The 15,414-nt window shown below is 34.2% G+C and overlaps 1 protein-coding gene across 2 annotated transcripts in view; it reads left to right on the top strand.

Moving 5' to 3' along the window:
• The first annotated feature begins 5,305 nt into the window (after positions 1–5,305).
• Positions 5,306–15,414, top strand: part of LOC115879414 (unconventional myosin-XV) — a 186,862-nt gene continuing 176,753 nt past the window's right edge. For both annotated transcript variants that reach the window (XM_030896241.1, XM_030896240.1), the window contains exon 1: positions 5,306–5,491. The gene's annotated coding sequence lies outside the window, so the exon portion shown is untranslated. The remainder of the gene's footprint in view (positions 5,492–15,414) is intronic.

The following is a 15,414-nucleotide window of genomic DNA, read 5'->3' as shown; positions in this document are numbered from 1 at the left end:
ACTATACCATAGTGATTTTTTTTGTGTTGATGCTCAGATCGACTATCTTGGAAACTATAGTCTAAACTCAATTTATCAATATTATGACGTGTATTGCAGTGGGCGAAATACCCATATAGAATTTTTTGGAGACATCAAATTTGTTTCGGAAACAATAAATAGCCATCTTGTCTAATAGCCAAGCAGCATTAAAAGCGATCAACTCAGTAACAATCAATTCGAAGTTGCTCAGAGAATACCTAGAGAAGCTGAACAAATTAGGCAACCTAGTCCTCCTACTTTGGGTGCCGACCCACTAAGGCATAGAAGGCAATAAAAAAGCAAACGATCTAGCTAGAAAAGAAGCTAACACTCCACTAACTGGACCAGAACCATTCTGCTTTCCAGGTGGAATCCAAGTTAAATCGGAACTCAAGAACCATACTTATTCCGTAACCTGGAATTCCTCCAACGACCTAAGATACTAGAAATTTCTCAGAATTTACGACCGAGAGAAATCAAAGGGTTTGCGATATTTCAGTAAGAACAATCTTCATATTGTCATAAACTTTGGTAGAACTAACCTCTGTAAAACCGTCACAGATGTTGGCCTTTGGCAATGCTCTAAGACTGTATGATGAGTTATAACTCAAGGAATGGTGACACAATAGATCTGTAAGGTTGCGGGTCCAACCCTCTTCCCTACATTCCATTCATTCTTCTAATTCAAACTTGTTTGGTTGTATGGTATTCATTACTATTATACTAAAAGCAGAACATTAATATTATTTAGATGTTTTAAAACAGTCCTAGTCTTATTATTTATGTTATATGAAAAAAGATTATGATGATAAAAGTAGTAATTTCAAAAAAATAAATATTTTAAATGTGCTTTCTTGAGTACCGCAATTCTGTTTAATTGTAATTATAATAGGAATTGATAATGGCAAAATATGAATTAGCATACTCTATTGGTGCAGACAGTCTAATTTAGTTCTTGTGATACCTCCGATTCGAGAAGTATTATAGATACACGTTGACGCGTTAGAAACATATTTGTTTACTATTTACCATTAAAATCTATTTAAATGGCTCCATCTTCGTCTACATTTTTTTAATCCCGCCAAAAACAAGAAACAATATAATACAAAAATTGTGCGGAACATCTTGAGGTGCTCTTCGCTCGCTAGCTCTGGGTCTCGTCTACTCAGCTGCCCAATACTGTGCTCCGGTATGGCTCAATAGCACACACGTCCACAAAATAGAAGCACAGCTCAATAATACAATGAGAATGATTGCTGGTGTTATTAAATCCACACCCACAGAATGGCTTCCAGTTCTGAATCACATCCCACCTCCAAGTCTGCGCCGCATAAACACTCTGTACAGAGAATTTAACAAGATATTGGACAACAGAGAACTACCGATCCAAACAGACATCGAGGATACTAACCACAACCGCCTCCGATCCAGAAAACCACCAACCAAGACCGCACTATATGCAATTGAAGATAAATGGAGCATCTCGGACGCTTGGTATCAGGAATGGACGTCGAAACAAAATAGTGACATGCCATGTATCACCAACTTACCGCCAGGTTTCGACTTACCAAGGAAAACCTGGTGCATGCTAAACAGAATTAGAACGCAACATGGCAGATGCGCTTATACTTTACACAAATGGGGCAAGAGTCCAAGCCCCTCCTGCGAGTGTGGCAAAAATCAAACCATATGTTAAATAAATGAATCCCACCTTTAGTCCACGGCTACACAGAAAGCGTCTTTAGCGACTAAAACAAAATAACAGAATTATATAGGAGTGGCTACACCAAAAGCGTGTAGCGTTCGGCGTGTCTCGCAAAAAACGCAAATGAAAACAAATTAGCCCACGGCCACACAGAAAGCGTTTTTTGCGTTTTTAGCGTGAAGCGTCTTTAGCGACTAAAACAAAATAACAGGATTATATAGGAGTGGCCACACCAAAAGCGTGTAGCGTTCGGCGTGTCTCACAAAAAACGCAAATGAAAACAAATCAGTTTGTTTTCTGTAGCGTCTTTAGCGTTTTCTAAGATGAAACCCCGTCATAGGCGGACGTTATATTTAATAATACAATAAAACTAAATTAAATAGTATGCATTTTTTTTTAATTTTAGGGTATTATCTAAAAATATTTTTATAAAGAACAGCTACTGTTTAGGAAGATTGTATTAAATTGATAAATTTGAAGGAAATGTTTGAAAAAGTGTAGTTTGAAATGTTGAAAAAGTAATAAATTAAAGGAATATTTTCTTACGCGTAAAAAATAGTTTTTTTATGCGTAAAAAGTGTTTTTTTTTCTGCGTAAAAAAGGTTTTTTAACAGAAACAAATAGTTTTTGACGCGTAAAAAATATTTTTTTACGTGAACAAATAGTTTTTTACACGTAAAAACTATTTTTTTTTGGGTAAGAGTTTTTTACTAGAAACAATAAGTTTTTGACGCGTAAAAAATATTTTTTTACGTATAACAAATAGTTTTTTACACGTAAAAAATAGTTTTTTTTTGCGTAACAAAAATTTTTTTTACCAGAAACAATAAGTTTTTGACCCGTAAAAAAATAATTTTTTACGTGTGACAAATAGTTTTTTACACTTAAAAAATGTTTTTTTTTTGAGTAAAAAAGATTTTTTTACCAGAAACAATAAGTTTTTGACGCGTAAAAATTAGTTTTTACGTGTAACAAATAGTTTTTTACACGTAAAAATATTTTTTTTGTGTAAGAAAGGTTTTCTACCAGAAACAATAAGTTTTTGACGCGTAAAAAATGATTTTTTTTCGTGTAACAAATAGATTTTAAACACGTAAAAAATAGCTTTACACGCGTAAAAAATAGCTTTCTGCCAGTAACAAATAGTTTTATACACGTAAGTTTCACATATATTTTTAGATTTATATTTTTACGCGTAACAGTTTTATTGGCCTAAAACAATAAAAATAGTTTTTTACGTGTAACAAATGTTTTTTACACATAATAATTTGATTCACTTTTACAAAATTTGTATTAAAATATTAATATTTTTGATAAACACGTGGACTGCTCACAAATACACGTCGCGTCACTACGTATTTTTCGCTCGTGCTTCGTTAGCTCGTGTGTCAAAGCCGTCTCACTAGCTCGTATGTCACGGAATTGAATTTTTACCCCCAGCGCGCGTAAAGAAGTTACTCCAAAATGTTTCATAAATCATGTCCTAAAATTGCATTAGCAACTAGTTGTATCAGCGCACTCAGTAACTAGGTGTTTTGGTGTTTCTCTGTCTTCCCCACAGAATTTGAAATCGCCTGTGTTTCTTATGGTACAAAAATAGTGAGGCATTTCATCACGATACTATGCATCCTACGCTCGCGTTTTAAGCACTGTTTTAAAGACGAGTGAGTAAGTGCGCCTAGGATGCATTGGGGGTAGCATCGTGATGAAATGCCTCACTATATTTGTACCCTTAGGTTCATTCTACTAAGGTGTTCATTGAGAAGACAGCGTCAAATAGTGATGGGAATACCGGTTCCACATAAGTCGCGTTACAATAGCGACCGTTCCAGAAAAATCTATCCTCGCCTATGCAATATTTCTGGTGGCTGCATTAGTATCTACCTACTCCCAACCAGCGTTATCAGGTTCTTACAATTATTGTACCAGCTCTGTTAACATTTTGCTGAGATTTATTGACTTTTTCACCACCTTTTTTCACAAACTACAAATTTTAAAAATAAAACTTTTGTAATGATATAAATTGTATTTTTAAATTTATTATAGAGAATGATAGAAGTTCTGACAACACTGCTCCCAACCCTGCCGTTATCTCTGTACCCCTGTAAATTTATAAACGAAATAAAATAGATAAACTTAAAATATGTACCTACATGCATTTATTGGTATTCAATATAATTTATATTCCTGTAATCCACCTTATAAGAGCTGCAATTTAAAATAAACAAATACTTTTGTAAGATAACTACATTTTTCTATCTTTTGTTCTAAAAATATGTTTGCTTTAGAAAAATTTTAGCTTAAATAATAAAAAAATAACATAATTAGAATCATTATTCAAGATACCTATATATGCTAAAATTTTTATCAGACCGACTAAATCGCGACAGACGAAAATGATACCCTAGGAGCGCGACTGCTGGAACGAAATACGTCGCGGCCTAGTTCGAGCATCGATAACTAGTTACCAGTTACTTCTGTTCGCGACAGACGAAAAAAAACCACGACTCTAGGAGCGCGACGCGATGGCTGGAGCGAAACACGTCGCGGTCGAGATCGCGCCACGCTACCTAGTTACCACTTTCAGTTCCAGTTACTACTGTTGGCGACCGACAAAATCACAACCCTAGGAGCGCGACGGCTGGAGTGAAACACGTCGCTATGCGGTTACTATGGTTCGAGCCAACTTCAAGAGCGATTATAATTAATTGATAGTTTTGTCGTTATTATGATCGTCGTTCTTCAGTAACAGATACCTGATTTGTTGTGGAGCGCGACACGACATTACAAAAAAATACCGCTCCAAAATCGCGTTACTCAAATACCGACTCATGATTAGTGTCAAATGAATTGAGAAGAAAGTGTCAATCTTTGACTTTTCTCCGTCGTAAGTTCTGAGAAATTTCTTTGAGTGTCTTAGACCGTTAGAGGATTCCCGTAAGTTATGGATGGAGTCTCTCCACCTGGAAGACTCCAACATTCAACGAAGTAACTATCAATTCGAAGTTGGTCAAAAAATGCATAGAGAACAAATTATTCAAAGAAAATAAAGTCCTCTTACTCTGGGTGCCAGCTCACCAAAGGATAGAAAGTGGACCAGAATCGTAGGACCAAAAGTGGAAACCAACTTAGAGCTCCGCTTTAAGTTGGTTTTCACTTTTGGTCCCACGATTAGAGCTCCGCTAAATTTGTTCTCTAGGCATTTTTTGACCAACTTCGAATTGATAGAGAATTGATAGAAGAACCTTCTAGAGCTCCGCTTTAAGTTGGTTTCCACTTTTGGTCCTACGATTCTGGTCCATCTTCTAGAGAGGAGGAGAGTAAGAGGACTTTATTTTCTTTGACTAATTTGTTCCCTAGATATTTTTTGACCAACTTCGAATTGATAGTAACTTCGTTGATCGCTTTTAATGGTGCTTGACTATCGGATAAAATTGAAAAGTTATACTTTCACCTGTAACATATTTAATAAGCGTACCTAGTACCTACGATTTTAACTCTCTGTTGGTGCGGGCTGTCAAGACCAAAACATTCCAGTCTAACGGGACGCACCTTTACCTCACCTCTCAGGTGAACCGAGTGTAGTAGTCGGCCGCAGTGCTTTCGACTGGTCGCCTTCGCAATACGGTTTACCTGAACTGTTCTGTCAAAATATCGCACTGAATAATGCTTCTGTAGTGTACAGTGAATAGTGTCGTTTTAGTGTCTTATTCGTTCCCAAGTGACAGAGTCGGATATTCCAGCCCAGTTACCTCAGAAAAACAGGTAGGAACAATACGATTGTTGGGTTTGTATTCGGAAGAATGTTTTCTTGACATTATGACGTGACTTGAGTTGCCCAGAAGGTCGAAGGAATTTTACTTGGTTTCAATATGCCAATGGCAATATTACTTTTTTTGACATCATATATCGTGTACTTGCTATTTTATAGTATTTTTATGTTTTACTTCTTTAAAGTTAGATGTGTTTTTGGCTACATTATTTGGTTACTTAATTTAATATTTTTATATCTTATAATTTAAAATACTTCATCCACTTTGTCATAACAAATATCTTACTTCTTTGACATTTTCAAAATAGTATCAATAAAATATAAGATAAAATAAGCTTTAGCAACCTTCAAGGTCTAATTTGTTCAGGTTACGATGGCGAGTTATCCAGAAGGTCAAACTAGGAAGCCTGTTTTTGGTTTTCTATATGCTTTTAAAGAAATATTTTACTTTTTTATATAAATTATCAATTCTATAAGCTTGTTTTTATAATACTCCTGTTTAAAACAGGTTTTCTCAGTTTGCTATTTGTACGGACGTACAAGACTAATTCTATGAACTTTATAAAATCAATGATTTCTAACTTTCTGAATTAATTTTTTAATGTATTTTATTTTTCATCCATAGTGAACCGAATAAAATATACTGTATGTTTTATTTTGATTTGCAAGGTTTTCGTATACCGGGTGCGTCTCAAAAGTGGCTCACCCCTATAACTTTTTTATTTTTTCAGTTAAAAAAACGAGATTTAGTATATTAGTATATGATATAAATTAGGATTGAGTGACGTATTCAATTGTTTTCGGTCACTTCCTGTTTCACCGCAAATGACTACAACTTTTTATTTTTAAATGGCACCCTCGGAATTTTTTTACTATTTTCAATAGAAAATAACACTCGGTTAATAACGAAAAGTTCTCTTCACTTGAAATACTAAGTGTGTGGTATCAAATTATTCGTAAAAAATGCTTTTTCCGAATATGCTAATGAGCCACCCTCGTTCCATTTGAAAAAATTGAGATATAATTAAAAATACGATTTGGGAATCTTTTAACCGGCCAGGACAAGACACTAAAAACATTAGACGATCAAATCTATTTTTCCGAGGCTCCTTGATTAAGAATTAGTGTTTTTAACATAACCATGGTACCTACTCCAGATTGAAATTTAAAATACGATTTTTTATTAAGCGAGAATGTCAAAAATTGACATATGATATGTCATTCTATTCAGAATTCAAAATATTCTATCGAATACACATTTCCGGTGAGACAGGAATTGACCAAAAACAATTGAATACGTCAATCAATCCTAATTTATGTCATATACTAACACACCAAATCTAGTTTTTTTTTATCTGAAAAAATAAAAAAGTTATAGGGGATGAGCCACTTTTGAGACGCACCCGGTATATTTATTTTTACAGAAACCAAATGCTAAATATAAAACGACATTTTTATTTAATTTTGTAAAATAAATGACAAAATTGTATTTCTTTCATTTTTGTTGAAATTTGATTAGTTTTTCTTAATCATTTTTTCGATCGTAACTGGTTTTAGAAGGTCAGTGATCGGACAGTTATCACACAATGTTGTTATTGGTCCTAAAGCGGGTTATCCCGTGTTTCTCGAAGGCCAACCTCTCGTAATATGCAGTGGTATTTCAAGAATTGCATATTTGGTTTTCAGATAATATTATTTAGTAATGGCATTCATAACCTACATCTCTGGCTACGATGAACATAGATTGCTTAATGCGATATGTACCCTACTTAGGTTAAATTCTATTTTATTAGCGGGGCAACGTTGAAATATTTGATATTTAATTACTATTTAAATGTTTGTTAATCATATATTATATTAATTTTCCATCCAATATCCACTATACAAACGTCTTATAAACAAACAGATATCAGCAGGGATATCAGAGTCGTGTTTATTTAATTAAACTGTGTTTAAGCATTATTTCATGATGTGTGAAGTTATGATGGAACACGTTGTACATCTTGTATTGATAATTTTGACATGATTTGACGTCAAATCAGTTTTTATGCTCATTCAGATTATTTTATCACAGTAAAATGTCTTATGCAAATCAAAACGACACAGAGACATCAACAGTCGATCAGACGGAAAGCTTCACAGAATTAATAGACTAGAAAATTATCTATTGCATAAAAGATACTTGTAATATTTCAACTAGTATGCAGTAATAATCGTTAAAAAATAAAATAATAAATAAAAAGTTTACTAAATGTACTTGGAAGAAAACTTTTCATAGAACTATTAGTAAATTATGAGTAATTTTTAAAATAACTGATAACATAAACATATGCGATAACTAATTATACAGCATTTTATTTTTTGTATTAGTAATAGTGACAAATTATACAAAAAAAACATTTTTTAATTCTCCATCTAATAAAGGAATAGGAAGTTATTCTATTAAAAAAAACGAAAAAAGATATTTTATTTTCTAGCATGTTTGGTATAGAATTCTCAACACCCTTTATGGTTTAAGATTACGATATTTATAGCTCCTAACTAAGTGGTATAGACTTAGTTTGCTATACTAAGTGGTACAGACATAACATTCCTTCAGGATGGACTAACCTGGTATACAGACGGGTCAAAGACCGCTGAAGGAACAGGAGCTGGAGTATTTAGGGAAAGACCAAGGGCAAGCTTATCCTTTTCCTTGGGTAAACACTCAACCGTATTTCAGACAGAAATCTTCGCCATTCTACAATGTGCAAGAGAAAACAATAGAAGAGCTTATTCAGGTAAGCTCATCAATATATGCTCAGACAGTAAAGCGGCACTTGGGGCGCTTATGAGCCCAAAGGTATCGTCGAGACTCGTCTGGGAATGCCTGGGTGATCTGGGAGCTCTGGCACGAAGAAACAGAATTAAATTATTCTGGGTGCCGGGCCACAGCGGCATCCAAGGCAACGAAAAACCCGATGAGCTAGCTAGGCAGGGATCATCGGCATCCTATCTTGGTCCAGAGCCAGTATTGGGAATACCCAAATGTATGGCCCGTAGTGCACTAAAACTCTGGGTCAGGGAAAAGCACAATGTCCATTGAAAAAACAGACAGGGGCACTGCACAAAACTACAGCAAGGCTTTTATCCAAGGACCTAGCTCTAAAACCGCAAAACAACTGCTAATGCTTAGCAGGAATAAAGTGCGGATTACAACAGGCCTCTTGACAGGACACATGGCTGTCAAGTGTTACCTGAACAAGCTCAACCTGTATCAAGGAAGTTTTTGCTGCAGACTCTGCGATAAAGAAACAGCGGAGCACATAATATGTCATTACGAGGCTCTGGGTCGCAAGCGACACATTTTATTTGAGAAAGCTAGGCTAGAACCGGAGGAACTATGCTCCCATCCTATCAAGGACCTGCATAAGCTAGTGCAGGGCACAGGGATAGGAGAATGGGTGCAGATATAGAAGGGGGATAAACACAATAGGCCTCACAGGTCGCAGTGTTTCCGGCAGAGGGCGGCCCCTTGTTATGAAAAAAAAGTGGTACAGACCAACTAGAGTGAATATCTAGTATAGTTTTGATTTCATAACATTTCTTGTATTTTAAATGGCCGAGAAAACACATTTTTTATTTATTTATCAATCATCATCATCATCATTCTCAGCTTAATCAACCATTTCCAATTATGGTGTAGCCTCTCCCTGTATACATTATACCCTCTTTGTAGTTGGGTTCATTGTGGTCTATTGTTGGCTATGCGGACGCAAGTTATCCCTGCTAATTTATTAATATCATGTTCCCATCTCAGGTTCGGTCGTCCTCTAGGGGTTTTAATTCCTCGTAGGTTTGGTTTGGTGTGATTACACCATGCTGTAATTTTTGTGGTCCATCTGTTGTCTGTCTTTCTTGCCAGGTGTCCTGCGCATTTCCACTTGAGGGATTTGATTCTGTGGATGACATCTATTACCTGGGTCTTTTGTCGTATCCACTCTATTCTTTTACGATCTATTATAGCTATTCCCAGCATATTTCGTTCCATTGCGCGTTGTGCGACCTGCAGTTTCGCATGCAGTCATGACTGGTAGTACACATTGGTCGAATGTTTTCTTCTTTAATAAAATGACATTCTAGATTTGAATATGTTTGAGTTTCTTCCATAAGTACTCCATGCTAACTTAATTCTTCTGCAGATAAAAAAGTCGTGGGTGTTTGGGAAGGCTTGAAAGGAAACAATGTTTTTGCGACGTTTCGCGACTTTATTGTCGACTTTTGAACAGCTACCATCCAAAAATTCAGTTTACCTCCGAAGTTGAGACGGACAGCAGAATATCCTTCCTGGACGTTGAAATTTTCAGAAATGATGACGGGACACTCATGACTAATTGGTTCATAAAACCAACCAGTTCAGGTAGAATTCTAAACTTTCATTCAAATATTCCAATTTCGCAGAAAAGAGCAACAATTATAGGCCTATTAAATAGATCTGAAAAACTTAGTCACCCATCTTTTTTTATTGGAACTAAATATGTCAGATTTCCTTTTATTGATAACCTTTCACATAAAATAAATCGATGCTTTATGAACACTAACACTAAGTTAGCATTTTATAATTCAAAAACGACATCGTTCTTGTATACTAAGATCAAAGATCCAACTCCATTGCTAAAACAATCCAACTTAATTTACAGCATTCCTTGTTCTTGCGGCAGTTGTTACATAGGTCAGACTAAGCAATATTTAGGTAATAGGATTAATCAACATAGAAATGATTGCAATACTCGGAACAAATCTAAAAAGGATAAAACTGCTTTGGCCTCACACCATTTTGACACTGGACATGAATTTAATTTTGATGATGTTATGGTTCTCGAGAGAGAACCAAACTGGTATAAACGCAACATAGGCGAAATGACTCATATTAATTTGAACAAAACGGTCAACATGAGGTCTGATACCCAGGGTTTCAGTGTAATATATAGCAACATTTTAAATAAGTACAAAAAAATTAATGAAAGAAGAAAGGTTTCACCAAGCAGGGTTTTCTTGTTTTTTTTTAGTGTGTTGAGAGTGCTTTCGGGTGTGAACATTTTGTGTGTCTTTCTTTAAAGCTCTCTTATTTTTTCCGTCGCGATTGTGTGTTTCTTCCTTGTACAGAGTTATTGTTATGGCAATATTGTCAGTATTGATAATGCCACATTGAAGTTTTGTGGTTGTTTTATCGACACCTGTTAATTATTTTGTTTATACAATATACCTACTTGTGTATTCAATGTATTATTTATTTTAGTTTTCATTCGATTTTAACTAAACGAATTTTTTTTTTGCTTCTTTTATATTATGTTTCTTTAATTTTTAATATTTTTTTAGTCTTGTATCTTTTATTTGTTGACAAATAATTTAAAAAAATTATTTAATTTTGATTACTATCGGGTCCACATTATGATTCCGTTTGTTTGTTTATGGCGATGCCAACCGACCTGCACATATAGGGAATTGACTAGGGCTCTTAAGAGTAACGAGAGAGAAATTAATGATAAAGGAAACACAAAAAATCAATCTTTTTTTTGGTACCGAAATTAATTTAACTGGCGTCAGTACGACACAAACCGAGCATCGGTGTATATCGGGCCAAACAATACCTGTCAAGTTTCTGTTCGATTCGTCTGTATGTGTCTTAGTATTGGCGGTTGTAGTCGCCATGAATGTTTGTAGGCATAATGTGGATTAATATATGTTTCGGGTAAGTGGTCAGTTAATCTTATTTTGATTTTTTTAAAAAAAATTGCTTCTCCTATAGTGCCTGAAGAAGCGACAATAAAGTCGCGAAACGTCGCAAAAACATTGTTTCCTTTCAAGCCTTCCCAAACACCCACGATTTTTTTATCTGCATATTAACTACTGGAAACTAACAATAATCTTAATTCTTCTGTTAATTTCTAGTAGTTAGAGATCCCGAGCTGTCTATTAGTTGGCCCAAATATTTTTTCTATAAAATTCTTCTAATATTTCAACTGTTGTGTTATTTATTAGAATGTCTTTTCTGTCCATTAGTTCGTTGTACATTACTTTATTTTTTGTTAAATTCATTTTGAGACCTACTTTATTGGCGGCTGTATTTAGTTCGTCAATTTGTGCTTGTAGTTCTTCAGGACTATTGGCAATTAGAACTAACTATATCATCAACGAATCTTAGATGGTTAAGATATTCTCCATCTATGTTTAATTCTTTGTTGGTCCAGTCCAGGAATAGTTATAATAGGGCATAAATATTAAAGCCATTAATATAATTAAAGACAGATAGCACTGAATCAACACACAATCTCATTATAACCATATACAAAATTATAGATTTACATCTACTTATTTGTATACACTGTATATTAAACTACGATGTAATCTAAGCTGTTAATCATTTTTGTACTTATTAATCCTATTGTATTATAATAAAACATAACCAATGAAAATTAGAATAATACGGAGATATCAACAGCCGATTGGGCAGAAAACCTCAGAGTTAATAGACTAGAACATATTGTTCTATCAGAGACATATTTAAATTTAAATTAGGTAGAGTGCAATAGTATCCGTAAATTAAGGAGTGGAAACTAAAAGTTTAGAACAAAAAATGTTTCCTACATATACCTATATATTTACCGAATGTCCAATTAAATGTAATGAAATTAAGGTCAGGTCTAAATATCTATAACGGTAACATTAAAAATTACAAACGTACTGCTATAATTATTTTTGCCAATCAGTACCTAAAACGATATATAGTTGTGTGTGGCTAAAAATAAATAGTCTACTTAATATAACATATAAAAGTATATTACCTACATAGATTATCACGCAAATAGTATTGAAATACTTTGTATTTAAGCATTAAAAACTATTTCAAACGAAATGGGTAATGATACTACTATTGGTGCATATTATTTCTATATTATTATACCGAATGATCGAAACTAAATGGCGTCCAAGATGGCTGGGGAATTAGAATGATAATTTTGGCGAGGACAAATATTTTCAGTGCTGATAGAGATCGTATAGTCTCGATAAAAAAAACACATTTTCTCTACCGTCTTTCGAATAAATCCAAAATAACTGAGTTATTTTACTTTGAAGATTAAAAATAATGTAGGAAAAAATGTTGGATATTTGGGAAGGTTCAAAATGAAACAATTATGTTTTTTTGCGAAGTTTTAATAACGACAATAAAATCGCGAAACGTCGCAAAAAAACATAATTATTTCTTTTTGCGCCTTCCCAAATACAGAAGATTTTTTTCTACATTGTAATTACTGGGAACAAACAATGGCATAAAAAAACAAATCATAAAACAATTTTTGCAACAAATTTTGCTTAAATTTGTTGATAATGAATAACTACTGGATCTTTTTTGGGTTTTCTTTATTGTAAATTTAATTTAATACCTATGTTGCCATATTACCAAGAAACTATGTTCTTTAATTAAAAACTAAAAAAAGTTCATTTTTTTGTCAAAAAAATCAAAATTTTCCTCATAAACGTGTTTCTAGGGTTGAAATATACTACCCCTAAAAATATTTGACCTTATATAAGACTCACCCTGTATATATCTCTTATTTTTATGAAGAATATATTTTGTTTAGTATTTTATACACCTTAAAATGCTTTTTTTTAAATTTAGTTCATATAGTACGGAAGCATTGTGTATCCCGTGGGAAAGTTAATGAAGGGAAGGTACTAGTGGTACTAGTAACACTTTAACAGATGTTGCGTGTGGCTATGATGACGTCATCCAAGATGACCGTCGCTTCATTATCAACCAAGTGGCATATCTCGGTCCATGCTGAACCGATTCCGATTTATCTCATTTTGATCGAGGTTTTTGTACTAGCTGAAAAAAATATTCCTAACATGCATTGCTAAAAAGTGATAAATTCGATGATATTTCATCTTAAGCTAAAAACAGATTATTTTATGCCAACAGTGTCAGTTTTTGGAATATATTTTGAGTATGGAAGACTCGCGCAGTGAAAACTTGTAAAGATCTTGCAGATTTGTTCGCCCAAAAGATCCAAAGGAAATACTGGCAATATGATATGAACTTCATGTTATTTTCGACACGTACTTGGACGAATCAATAAAAAACCTTACTAGGGATAAGAGGCTTCATGACGGTGTCACAACACAGTACAAAGTATGTGACACAACTGACATATCAAATATAAATTTGAAAAAGTTGTTGTCACATACTCGTACCAAGGATGAATTAACCACCTATCTTGCAAGTACAATTCAGCCAAGTCATGCCAAGATATCAGCAAAAAAATATGTTGTTTCATGGCGGACTGAAGTTTCTGCGACGCACTCCCCTTTGGATTGTTTTAAGAGTACTCAAAAAGAAGCCGACACCAAAATTATACTTTATGCTATTAATGCGAAAGTTAGAGGTGCAGATACACTACTGGTATTTGCTAATGATACAGATATTTTAGTTTTGCTAGTGAGGCGCTATGCAAGGCTTCCTTAAAACACCTTTTTTGAACCATCATCAGGCGAGGCAATATCAGTTAAAAACATATATATTTCACTCGGACCATTAAAATCTTCAGCACTGCCCGGGTTCCATGCAATATCTGGTTGTGACACCACCGGAAGTTTGTTTGAAAAAGGAAAGTTGTCATATTGGAAGGCATTTGTTTCAGCAAGTGAAGAACTTACTGCCTTGCAGAAACTTGGTACCAGTAATTTAGTACCTGATGTTTTGCATCAGCTAGAAATATACATTTCTCGAGTTTATGAAGTAAGCACTCTAACAAAAGCACTTGCAGAATTACGATGGTCAATATTTACTGTCAAACAAGCCCTTGGAGATAAGGTACCCCCCACTAGAGGTTCCCTTGTACCTGCAATTAAGGGAATTAAATACATCTTTTGACCACACAAAGGCTTGAAGATTAGCAACCCTTTATGTGGTCAAAAGATGATGAACCAAATGCAGTCATCCCTAATCCAGTTGGACACGGCTGGTATTTGGAAGAGGGAGTGCTTACCCCTGTTATGTGTGAAGTGAAGAATCATGTGCTCCAGAGTCTCTTCTTCAACTGATTAGATGTTCGTGTCTTAAAAATCGATGATCACCACCATGTAAATGTTTAGCAAACAATATGCCTTGCACAGAAATGTGTAGTTGTAATGCGGACCAATCAGCTTGTGATAATTTGCATCCGCCTGATTTTGCCGACGAAGGTAGTGATGAAGTTGATAGTGATGATGCCGATTTGTAATTTTATTAATATATATATGTGCAAATGTATCACTTAATTTTTTTTTTAAATACATAAACTCATATAACGTAGACCGTATTTATTTTCGTAAAAATAATAAAACACAATATTTTTCAATTTTTTTCATTTTAAATCCAACCAGCAACCAAAATATTATTTTTTGCAATACTTTCAAGAATTAATTGTTTTACTCTTTACATTACCTTTCTAACAAGCTAAAGAAAATTGAAATCGGTTAAATAGCGGCGACGATAGCGCATATTGTCTATATTGCTATGTGGCGGCCATTTTGTTTAACGCACTCCAAACAAACGCAACATCTGTGACGGTGTCTGTAAAATCAGTGAATGTAAAAATTAATGAAATACATAATTTTTCTGATAAAACAACTCCACTGGCATCTTCCCTTCATGAAGTTTCCCACGGGAAGCTATTTTTATACGTTGTGCTCCCCAACTAATAGATCAAATTAATTTATTTTTATCTCTCTATCTGTTTGACCTATTTATCTATTTTCTATTAACCTACAATACTCTAATGAGGAACATTAAAAACTACAACGTAATTAAAATCAGTAGACACTTACCTAACCTAACTAACCAAAATACCCATATCCGGTCTAAATATTTGTTAAACATCTCTGTGAAGATACT

Source organism: Sitophilus oryzae, unplaced genomic scaffold, assembly GCF_002938485.1.
Source record: "Sitophilus oryzae breed Bouriz unplaced genomic scaffold, Soryzae_2.0 scaffold_1576_pilon_pilon, whole genome shotgun sequence".
Classification (NCBI taxonomy): domain Eukaryota; kingdom Metazoa; phylum Arthropoda; class Insecta; order Coleoptera; family Curculionidae; genus Sitophilus; species Sitophilus oryzae.
Note: the sequence above shows the minus strand (reverse complement) of the source record. Positions and strands in the feature narration are given on the sequence as shown.